This window comes from Schistocerca americana, chromosome 1 (assembly GCF_021461395.2).
Source record: "Schistocerca americana isolate TAMUIC-IGC-003095 chromosome 1, iqSchAmer2.1, whole genome shotgun sequence".
NCBI classification, from domain to species: Eukaryota; Metazoa; Arthropoda; class Insecta; order Orthoptera; family Acrididae; genus Schistocerca; species Schistocerca americana.
Genome location: NC_060119.1, coordinates 19,279,326 through 19,291,965, shown reverse-complemented (window position 1 = coordinate 19,291,965; position 12,640 = coordinate 19,279,326). Strand labels below are relative to the sequence as shown.

Genomic DNA, 12,640 nt, shown 5'->3' with positions numbered 1-12,640 from the left:
TAGTAATCGCGAAAGCGTTACGGAGATGATAGATAAACTCCAGTGGAAGACTCTGCAGGAGAGACGCTCAGTAGCTCGGTACGGGCTTTTGTTGAAGTTTCGAGAACATACCTTCACCTAAGAGTCAAGCAGTATATTGCTCCCTCCTACGTATATCTCGCAAAGAGACCATGAGGATAAAATCAGAGAGATTAGAGCCCACACAGAAGCATACCGACAATCCTTCTTACCACGAACAATACGAGACTGGAATAGAAGGGAGAACCGATAGAGGTACTCAAGGTACCCTCTGCCACACACCGTCAGATGGCTTGCGGAGTATAGATGTAGATGTAGATGTAGATGTAGAAGTGACTCACTACAGTATCAATAAATCTCGAGACTATTTCATGTTTTCCTGCAGTAGTTTGGTCCTTAAATAAATGTGTTGTTTTTTAACCAACAGTGGACACTGTTCTTTGTGCAGTGCCTACTGTGTCTTATTTCATAAGTTACGTAGGGAAACATTCCTGTACTGTTTTTTGTGTAAGATTTGAAAAAGTTTCTGTCACGCATCAAGCACCACCTTCAGTCTTCTTCTTTGTGTATGACCTACTGTAAGCCTGTGTCTAAAGTATGCATGTTTTAGGAAACTTCAAAACTTGATTTGGGATTCTACTGTAATTAACATTTGGGGAAATTGTTTAAAAGTTGTTGAGACACTGTAGGAGTTTTCCGAGTTTCTGTAAGATATTCATTGTTAACGATATTGGCCGTATCTGTGAATTGTGTTGTTATAAGTTCTATTACACTGATGTTAAGATCTTCTTGGCTTGACATTTCTTGAGTAATAGGTTTCAAATTTTGAAGCATATATGGAAGTATGTAAATTTTGCAGGGATATTTGTTTCAAAATGAATAAATTCTCTTTACATGAGTGTTTTAAATAAAATGGATGCTATGAATGAATGTCAGACACCCTTGGTTGTACTTCTGTACTAACGCTACAATCAGCAACTGAAATTTTGGTAGGGTGCTTACGTTAAACTATTGGCACACCAGTTATCTCTAGCAGAAGACAGTGAAATTACAGATATACGAAATACCATTACTATATAAATTTCTAATTCGTATCCATCAGGTTTAAGTATTTTGCATGTTTCCTTTTTTAAACATAAAAGCTGCTTGACTTTTAAACGATAATGTCGAAAATTTAATTTCCAAGAAACATATGAAAATACTTATTTGTACTACAATGTGAGATAGTATGTCAAGTGTACCAGTCCATTTTGAAAAATATAATCCTTTCCAACATTTCTTTCAATTGCCTGCAAGTTTAAACCTTTCACTTGGCTGTGGAGCACTTGTTTCATATGTGACTACAATGTCATTTCAATGCAACACACTGTTTTCGTTTTGCTCCTCCTCCTCCTTCTCCTCCTCCTCTTCCTCTGGCTCATCCACAAATACTTTTTCACTGTGTCATCCGTTTCCAGACTACAACTTTTTCATGAATATTTCTAACTAGGACAGAACATCATTCACCACAGCAGCACAAAGCTGGAAGTGACACCATGTCTACAAAGTAAAAGTAGTGAACAGCATTGCACCGATTTGCCCATGTCTGAAATAGTTACGTTCAAAGCTCCAAGTTCAAAGTGTTGCCTTGGCAACAAATGATAATACTGATTGTCCACTTCTAGAAAATTAAAAAGACAATTTCTTTAGATGTGATCTAAATAACAGAAATAATTCACTCCTACAGCTTCCATGGGCATTTACACAGACGACCTTTAGAAAATACAATAGATTTCTGACTGTTTCCAGCATAACAACACTAAACACATACTAACTGCATGCCGCCAACTGGCCATGACACATGTGCACAGGTAGTTTTCGTAGCATTATATGCAAATTAATGATATGATGCCAAATGGCAACACAATGTAAACTTTATTGAAGTAAAAAGATTGGATCAAAATTCAGTCAGCTTATACGTGGAAGATATGGGAGGATTTATGCTCAACAGCATGTTGCTGTATAAATACTGCATATTTCCTACAAATATAGAGAAGTGTAAGAAAATGATCATAGCAAATATTATAATATCAAGAGAAGAACTAAGAATCATATATTAAAACTGTCAGATTAAACAAACCCAGAAAAATTTTGGTTTCCGCATGGAGAAGGAGAAAACTGATAAAAGAAAAAAATCCAGCTTTTAGCTAGACGAACTTTAAGTTGTGACTAATACTGTGGTCCCACAGGATTACAAACAGGGAAGCTTCTGATACAATATCAAACAAAGGAGGAAAGGACCCAGTTGAGGTAATGGAAACACTCTGCAAGTAAAATTCATAGTCCGCATTTGACACAATAGCTTTATGTCCCTTCTTCACAGAAAAACACTACTAATTTTGGTCAAACAAACGACCATATTCAGGTTTAAGTGCAACATTAATTTCAGTCAAGCAACAAAACACGGTCAGCTGCATTGGCATCTACTGAATTACAGCTGACTGAAATGCGGCACATAGAAACAAGTGACAGAAGAGATTATTTGCACTAGCTCTTGAGCTTTTTCTCTTTCTCCAACAGAAGTGTACAAGTTCATGCAAACACAACCACACAGGAACCCAAACATACAAACCTGCAGTGGACTGACTGTCGATTATTGACTATTGAGAGTAGTTCTCTGTCGTAAGGAGGTGGGGAGGGGGAGGAAAAGTTGCACAAGGCAAGGAGGGAATACCAGAGCAGTGTGAAAGAGGTCTTTCAACAGATGAGTCACTGGCTGTACAACAAGACAAAACAAGATCATAGGGTACAGCAAATAAGAGGTAGAAAGAGGGAATAGTGGAGGAGGGAGAGGAAGAACTGAGGAGAATGTGGTGATGAAGAGGAAGAGAGGAAGGGAAGTGAGATAAGGAGAGAAGTAAGAAATGGGAGGAGAGAGAGAGAGAGTAGTGAAAGGGAGGGGGAGAGGGGAGGGGGGGAGTGAGAGTGAGAGTGAGAGAGAGAGAGAGAGAGAGAGAGAGAGAGAGAGAGGAGGGGGGGGGGGGGAGTGTGTGTGTGTGTGTGAGAGAGAGAGAGAGAGAGAGAGAGAGAGAGAGAGAGAGAGAGAGTGAGAGTGAGAGTGAGAGCATGAAGAGGGAGGGGGAGCATGAAGAGAGAGGGAGAGGGGAGGGGAGGTGATGGGAAGGAGAGGGAAGTGAGAGGGAGAGAGGAGTGGGTAGGGAGAGAGGAGGGGGAGGGAGAGAGGAGGGGGAGGGAGCAGAGAGAGAGAAAGGGGATGAGGGTGGGGAAGGGGGAGGGAGAGGGGAGGGGTAGGGAAAGGGAGGGGAGGAGAAGGGGGAGGGAGAGGGGGAAGGGGGTCGGGTAGGGGAGGAGAAGGGGGAAAGAGATGGAAGGGAAAGGGAGAGGGGGTGAAAGAGGGGGATGGGGAAAGAGAGGGGAAAGGAGTGATAGGAGGGGAGAAGAGTCAGTGGCTCTACAACAACAAAACAAGATCAACAAATAAGAGGTAGAGGGATAGAATAGTGGAGGAGGGAGAGGAGGAAATGAGAAGAATGTGGCGATGAAAAGGAAGACAGGAAGGGAAGCGGGATAAGGAGAAAAGTAAATAATTGGGGGGAGAGGGAGGGAGGGAGGGGGGAGGGAGGGAGGAGGGAGGGAAGGAGTGGGGAGAGAGGGAGAGGGAGGGAGGGAGGGAGGGAGGGAGGGGGAGAGAGAGAGGGAGGGGAGAGGGAGGGGGAGAGAGAGAGGGAAGGGGAAGGGAGGGAGAAAACGATTGGCGGGAGGGGGAAGGAGAGACAAACGAGTGGCGGGGAGGGGAGACGAGCGACGGGGAGGGGAGACGAGTGGCGGGGAGGGGAGACGAGTGCGGGGAGGGGAGACGAGTGGCGGGGAGGGGAGACGAGTGGCGGGGAGGGGAGACGAGTGGCGGGGTGGGGAGACGAGTGGCGGGGTGGGGAAACGAGTGCGGGGAGGGGAGACGAGTGGCGGGGAGGGGAGACGAGTGGCGGGGAGGGGAGACGAGTGCGGGGAGGGGAGACGAGTGGCGGGGAGGGGAGACGAGTGGCAAGGAGGGGAGACGAGTGGCGGGGTGGGGAAACGAGTGGCGGGGAGGGGAAATGAGTGCGGGGAGGGGAGACGAGTGGCGGGGAGGGGAGACGAGTGGCGGGGAGGGGAGACGAGTGCGGGGAGGGGAGACGAGTGGCGGGGAGGAGAGACGAGTGGTGGGGAGGGGAGACGAGTGGCGGGGTGGGGAAACGAGTGGCGGGGAGGGGAGACGAGTGGCGGGGAGGGGAAACGAGTGGCGGGGAGGGGAAATGAGTGGCGGCGAGGTGAAAGGATTGGCAGCGAGGTGAAAGGATTGGCGGCGAGGTGAAAGGATTGGCGGCGAGGTGAAACGATTGGCGGGGAGGTGAAAAGATTGGCGGGGAGGTGAAAGGATTGGTGGGGAGGAGAAAGGATTGGCCGGGAGGGAAGTTGTGGTGGTGAGGGTAAACAAGTGGTGGCGAGAGGAGGAGGGGTGAGGGGGAGTGATGGAGGGAGGGTGAGGTATGGTGGGAGGGTGAGGAATTGAGGGAGGGAGAGGAATTGAGGGTGGGAGAGGAGTGGAGAAGGGAGAGGAATTGAGGGTGGGAGAGGAGTGGAGAAGGGAGAAGGATTGAGGGAGAGGGTGAGAGGGAGGGGAGGGAGAGGGTGAAAGGGAGGGGAGAGGGTGGCAGGGAGGGAGGGAGGGGAGAGGGAGGGAGGGACAGGGGGAAAGGGAGGGGAGAGGGAAGGGTAGACGGGTGAGATAAGAGGGCACAGGAGGGGATGAGAAAGAGAGGGGAGGGGAGTTGGAAGTAGACGAGAGAGGAAAAGAGCGGTAGGGACTGGAGGGAGGGGTGGGGTATGAGGGAAGGGGGGAGGGGAGCCAGTAGAGGGAGGGGATGGAGAGGGGGAGGGGTGAGTAGGGAGGGTGGGAGAGGGGGAGGGGTGAGTAGGAAGGGTGGGAGAGGGGATTGAGAGTGGGAGGGAGGTAGGGAGGGAGAGTGAGAGGGCAGAGAGATGGGGTGAGGGAGAGGGGGTGGGAGGGAGGGAGAGAGAGAGGTGAGGGGGAAGGGGAGGAGGTAGTGGGGAGAGAGGGGCGAGGAGGCAGGTGTTGGGGAGGGGAGTAGAGGAGGGGAAATGAGCAGTGGGGAGAGGAGGCTTGGGTGGGGTGAGCACGGGTGGGAGGGGAGGGGGAGGGGGAGGAGGAGGGGTAGAGAGAGAGAGAGAGAGAGAGAGAGAGAGAGAGAGAGAGAGAGAGAGAGAGGGGGGGTGTCTCACATGGTTAGAGGTGGAGGAGAGGCAGAAGATAGTACAAAATCTGGACAGGGAAGGAAGAGTGGACAGAAGAAAGAAGGAAAAAAGGGATGCAATGGGTAACAGAGGTTTATGCCGGGGGGACTGTGAGAGTGCAGGTACTGGAGAGACCATTCAAACTCGCATATTTCAGGGAGAGTAATGCTGGAAGTTGAAGTCATTTATGTTGGAGGTTACAGCATGTTCGGCAACTGGATGGTAAAAAGATTGTGGTTTGACACAATTTGGAGGATGCCATTCTTGCGAGTCGATACTTGGTTACATGTTGTGCACGCTTTCACTCATAACCCCACCTTTTATAGTGCAGGGAATGACCATGGCTGGACTGCAGTAGGAGGGAATGGATGGTTGTATGGGACAGGTCTCGCAACTGGTTCGACTGAAGGAAATGACCCATGCAGCACAGGACTGAGAGCAGGATTGGAAGCAAGTCTGAAACAGGGATAGACAAGGATATTCTGTGCGTTTGGTGGACAACAGTACATTAAATTACGTGATGTGAGTAATATCTGTTGATTTAATAATATTAATAATAATAATAATAATAATAATCCCCGTGGAGGCCCGGGAAAAGAATAGGCCTCCGGTATGTTCTGCCAGTCGTAAAAGGCGACGAAAAGAACAAACCACTAATAGGGCTAACCCCCCTTTTAGTGTGATTAGTTGGTTCAGGACAGAACTAAAGAAGCCTCGGACAAGCGCCGTCATGGTCGGGGACGACGCTTGAACCCTAAGCCCGCCCACAATGGTAACGACACTGCTAGCCAACTGGAAAATGATTTAAATCCAAATAGAGGTGTTTTGCAGGATATGCTTCCTGCAACCACCCTAGAAGGAAAACAAAGACAGAGGATGAGATGGTCAGATGAAGTTAATCGACACCTCATGTTCTGTTATTACCAAGCAACAAACCTAGGAGCCAACACAACTGGATACAGATCACAAGTATACACAACATTTATTACCAGATACCCAGAATTAAAATTTTTAACAGAACAACGACTAGCTGATCAGATCCGTGTAATAATCAAAAATAACAGGATACCCCAGTCAGAATTAGAAAACATCAAACAACAAGTACAACAAATACTGGAACAAAATAATGTGCAATCAGAAGAATAAGAAAATACAGTAATGGACTCAAACATCCCGGAGCAAACAAACAAAGACACAAATACAGACATTAGACCATTCTTGCATAGACCACCAAATAACCCACAAGTCGAAACAACAATAAAAACTATCGACACAATCATACACAACAAAATAAATGAAAACACAACTATGGAAGAGTTACAACTACTGGTTTATATAGGAGCACTCACTACACTAAATATACACACTAGGCAGAGATCAGAACCAACCAACACACAGAAGAAACCCACAAAACCAGCATGGCAACACAGGCTACAGATCAAAATAGAAAAACTGAGAAAAGACATCGGACAGCTAACACAATTTATAAGAAATGAAATCTCGGAAAAAAAACGAAAAAGGTTAGGTAAAATCTCACAACACGAAGCGACAGAGCAATTAGACGAAAAGAAGCAGAAATTACAAGGATTAGCCAAACGACTCAGAAGATACAAAAAAAGTGAAAATAGAAGGAAACAAAACCAAACATTCAACACAAACCAAAAGAAATTTTACCAGACAATAGATAACACACACATTAAAATAGACAATCCACCAAACATAACAGACATGGAACACTTCTGGAGCAACATATGGTCAAACCCGGCACAACATAACAGGCATGCACGATGGATACAAGCAGAAACAGACACATACAAGATGATACCACAAATGCCTGAAGTGATAATTATGCAACATGAAGTCACCCAAGCAATGAATTCTACTCACAATTGGAAAGCCCCTGGAAATGATAAAATAGCAAATTTCTGGTTAAAGAAGTTCACCTCAACACATTCACATCTAACTAAATTATTTAACAGTTACATTGCAGACCCATACACATTCCCTGATACACTTACACACGGAATAACATATCTGAAACCTAAAGATGAAGCAGACACAGCGAACCCAGCTAAATATCGCCCCATAACATGCCTACCAACAATATACAAAATATTAACTTCAGTCATTACACAGAAATTAATGACACATACAACACAGAACAAAATTATAAATGAAGAACAAAAAGGCTGTTGCAAAGGAGCACGAGGATGTAAAGAGCAACTGATAATAGATGCAGAGGTGACATATCAAGCTAAAACTAAACAAAGGTCGCTACACTATGCATACATTGATTACCAAAAAGCTTTTGATAGTGTACCGCACTCATGGTTACTACAAATATTGGAAATTTACAAAGTAGATCCTAAATTGATACAGTTCTTAAACATAGTAATGAAAAATTGGAAAACCACACTTAATATCCAAACAAATTCAAATAATATCATATCACAGCCAATACAGATTAAGCGTGGAATATACCAAGGAGACTCATTAAGTCCTTTCTGGTTCTGCCTTGCTCTGAACCCACTATCCAACATGCTAAATAATACAAATTATGGATACAATATTACTGGAACATACCCACACAAAATCACACATTTGCTATACATGGATGATCTAAAACTACTGGCAGCAACAAATCAACAACTCAACCAATTACTAAAGATAACAGAAGGATTCAGCAATGATATAAGTATGGCTTTTGGAACAGACAAATGTAAGAAAAATAGCATAGTCAAGGGAAAACACACTAAACAAGAAGATTACATATTGGATAACCACAGCGACTGCATAGAAGCGATGGAAAAAATGGATGCCTATAAATATCTAGGATACAGACAAAAAATAGGAATAGATAATACAAATATTAAAGAAGAACTAAAAGAAAAATATGGACAAAGACTAACAAAAATACTGAAAACAGAATTGACAGCAAGAAACAAGACAAAGGCTATAAATACTTATGCCATACCAATATTGACCTACTCATTTCGAGTAGTGAAATGGAGTAACACAGACCTAGAAGCACTCAATACACTTACACGATCACAATGCCACAAATATAGAATACATCACATACATTCAGCAACAGAAAGATTCACATTAAGCAGAAAGGAAGGAGGAAGGGGATTTATCGACATAAAAAACCTACATTATGGACAGGTAGACAATTTAAGAAAATTCTTTCTAGAACGAGCAGAAACTAGCAAAATACACAAGGCAATCACTCATATAAATACATCGGCTACACCACTGCAATTTCATAACCACTTCTACAACCCTTTAGATCACATAACATCAACAGATACGAAGAAAGTAAATTGGAAAAAGAAAACACTTCATGGCAAGCACCCGTATCATCTAACACAGCCACACATCGATCAGGATGCATCCAACACAAGGCTAAGAAAAGGCAATATATACAGTGAGACAGAAGGATTCATGATTGCAATACAGGATCAAACAATAAACGCCAGGTATTACAGCAAGCATATTATTAAAGATCCCAATACCACAACGGATAAATGCAGACTTTGTAAACAACAAATAGAAACAGTAGATCACATCACAAGCGGATGTACAATACTAGCAAATACAGAATACCCCAGAAGACATGACAATGTCGCAAAAATAATACATCAACAGCTTGCCTTACAACATAAACTTTTAAAACAACACGTTCCTACATACAAGTATACACCACAAAATGTACTGGAGAATGATGAATACAAATTATACTGGAACAGAACCATTATAACAGATAAAACAACGCCACATAACAAACCTGACATCATACTCACCAATAAAAAGAAGAAATTAACACAACTAATCGAAATATCCATACCCAATACAACAAATATACAAAAGAAAACAGGAGAAAAAATTGAAAAATACATCCAACTGGCTGAGGAAGTCAAAGACATGTGGCATCAGGATAAAGTTGACATCATACCAATTATACTATCAACTACAGGAGTCATACCACACAATATCCACCAGTTCATCAATGCAATACAGTTACATCCAAACATATATATACAACTACAGAAATCCGTAATTATTGATACATGTTCAATTACCCGAAAGTTCCTAAATGCAATATAACACATACCGTACAGTTAAAAGGAAGTGACGCTTGATCAAGGTCCGCGTCACTCCATTTTTAACCGGACTTAACGTCTGAGAAAGTGAAGGAACTAATAATAATAATAACAGAACATTAAATTAGGTGATGTGAGTAATATCTGTTGAAATAATAATAATAATAATAATAATAATAAGGCCCGGGAAAAGAATAGGCCTTCGGTATGTTCTGCCAGTCGTAGAAGGCGACGAAAAGAACAAACCACTAATAGGGCTAACCCCCCTTTTAGTGTGATTATCTGGTTCAGGTCAGAACTAAAGAAGCCTCGGACAAGCGCCGTCATGGTCGGGGACGATGCTTGAACCCTATGCCCGCCCACAATGGTAACGACACTGCTAGCCAACTGGAAAATGATTCAAATCCAAATAGAGGTGTTTTGCAGGATATGCTTCCTGCAACCACCCTAGAAGGAAAACAAAGACAGAGGATGAGATGGTCAGATGAAGTTAATCGACACCTCATGTTCTGTTATTACCAAGCAACAAACCTAGGAACCAACACAACTGGATACAGATCACAAGTATACACAACATTTATTACCAGATACCCAGAATTAAAATTTTTAACAGAACAATGACTAGCTGATCAGATTCATGTAATAATCAAAAATAACAGGATATCCCAGTCAGAATTAGAAAACATCAAACAACAAGTACAACAAATACTGGAACAAAATAATGTGCAACCAGAAGAATAAGAAAATACAGTAATGGACTCAAACATCCCGGAGCAAACAAACAAAGAACAACACGCATGAATTAAACAGTCAGAGGGAAACGAAATCTTAAGACAGCCACCAGAACAAGCACAAATAGAACACGAAGTGACACACATGTTAGATATAGAAGAAAAATTTCAGCTGACATATATAGAATACAAAGACACAAATACAGACATTAGACCATTCTTGCATAGACCGCCAAATAACCCACAAGTCGAAACAACAATAAAAACTATCAACACAATCATACACAACAAAATAAATGAAAACACAACTATGGAAGAGTTACAACTACTGGTTTATACAGGAGCACTCACTACACTAAATATACACACTAGGCAGAGATCAGAACCAACCAACACACAGAAGAAACCCACAAAACCAGCATGGCAACACAGGCTACAGATCACAACAAGAAGTGATAGAGCAATTAGATGAAAAGAAGCAGAAATTACAATTATTGGCCAAACGACTTAGAAGATACAAAAAAAGTGAAAATAGAAGGAAACAAAACCAAACATTCAACACAAACCAAAAGAAATTTTACCAGACAACAGATAACACACACATTAAAATAGACAATCCACCACACATAACAGACATGGAACACTTCTGGTCAAACCCGGTACAACATAACAGACATGCAAGGTGGATACAAGCAGAAACAGATACATACAAGATGATACCACAAATGCCTGAAGTGATAATTTTGCAACATGAAGTCACCCAAGCAATTAATTCTACTCACAATTGGAAAGCCCCTGGAAAAGATAAAATAGCAAATTTCTGGCTAAAGAAATTCACCTCAACACATTCACATCTAACTAAATTATTTAACAGTTACATTGCAGACCCATACACATTCCCTGATACACTTACACATGGTATAACTTATCTGAAACCTAAAGATCAAGCAGACACAGCAAACCCAGGTAAATATCGCCCCATAACATGCCTACCAACAATATACAAAATATTAACTTCAGTCATTACACAGAAATTAATGACACATACAACACAGAACAAAATTATAAATGAAGAACAAAAAGGCTGTTGCAAAGGAGCACGAGGATGTAAAGAGCAACTGATAATAGATGCAGAGGTGACATATCAAGCTAAAACTAAACAAAGGTCGCTACACTATGCATACATTGATTACCAAAAAGCTTTTGATAGCGTACCCCACTCATGGTTACTACAAATATTGGAAATATACAAAGTAGATCCTAAATTGATACAGTTCCTAAACATAGTAATGAAAAATTGGAAAACCACACTTAATATCCAAACAAATTCAAATAATATCACATCACAGCCAATACAGATTAAGTGTGGAATATACCAAGGAGACTCATTAAGTCCTTTCTGGTTCTGCCTTGCTCTGAACCCACTATCCAACATGCTAAATAATACAAATTATGGATACAATATTACTGGAACATACCCACACAAAATCACACATTTGCTATACATGGATGATCTAAAACTACTGGCAGCAACAAATCAACAACTCAACCAATTACTAAAGATGACAGAAGGATTCAGCAATGATATAAGTATGGCTTTTGGAACAGACAAATGTAAGAAAAATAGCATAGTCAAGGGAAAACACACGAAACAAGAAGATTACATATTGGATAACCACAGCGACTGCATAGAAGCGATGGAAAAAACAGATGCCTATAAATATCTAGGATACAGACAAAAAATAGGAATAGATAGTACAAATATTAAAGAAGAACTAAAAGAAAAATATGGACAAAGACTAACAAAAATACTGAAAACAGAACTGACAGCAAGAAACAAGACAAAAGCTATAAATACTTATGCTATACCAATATTGACCTACTCATTTGGAGTAGTGAAATGGAGTAACACAGACCTAGAAGCACTCAATACACTTACACGATCACAATGCCACAAATATAGAATACATCACGTACATTCAGCAACAGAAAGATTCACATTAAGCAGAAAGGAAGGAGGAAGGGGATTTATCGATATAAAAAACCTACATTATGTACAGGTAGACAATTTATGAAAATTCTTTATAGAACAAGCAGAAACTAGCAAAATACACAAAGCAATCACTCATATAAATACATCGGCTACACCACTGCAATTTCATAACCACTTCTACAACCCTTTAGATCACATAACATCAACAGATACGAAGAAAGTAAATTGGAAAAAGAAAACACTACATGGCAAGCACCCGTATCATCTAACACAGCCACACATCGATCAAGACGCATCCAACACATGGCTAAGAAAAGGCAATATATACAAGTGAGACGGAAGGATTGATGATTGCAGTACAGGATCAAACAGTAAACACCAGATATTACAGCAAGGATATTATTAAAGATCCCAATACCACAACAGATAAATGCAGACTTTGCAAACAACAAATAGTAGATCACATCACAAGCGGATGTACAATACTAGCAAATACAGAATAC

The 12,640-nt window shown here is 41.9% G+C and overlaps 1 protein-coding gene across 2 annotated transcripts in view; it reads right to left on the bottom strand.

Annotated features, from left to right (window-relative positions):
• Positions 1 to 12,640, bottom strand: part of LOC124545782 (kanadaptin) — a 278,252-nt gene that overhangs the window by 24,967 nt on the left and 240,645 nt on the right. The gene's annotated exons all lie outside the window — the stretch shown is intronic.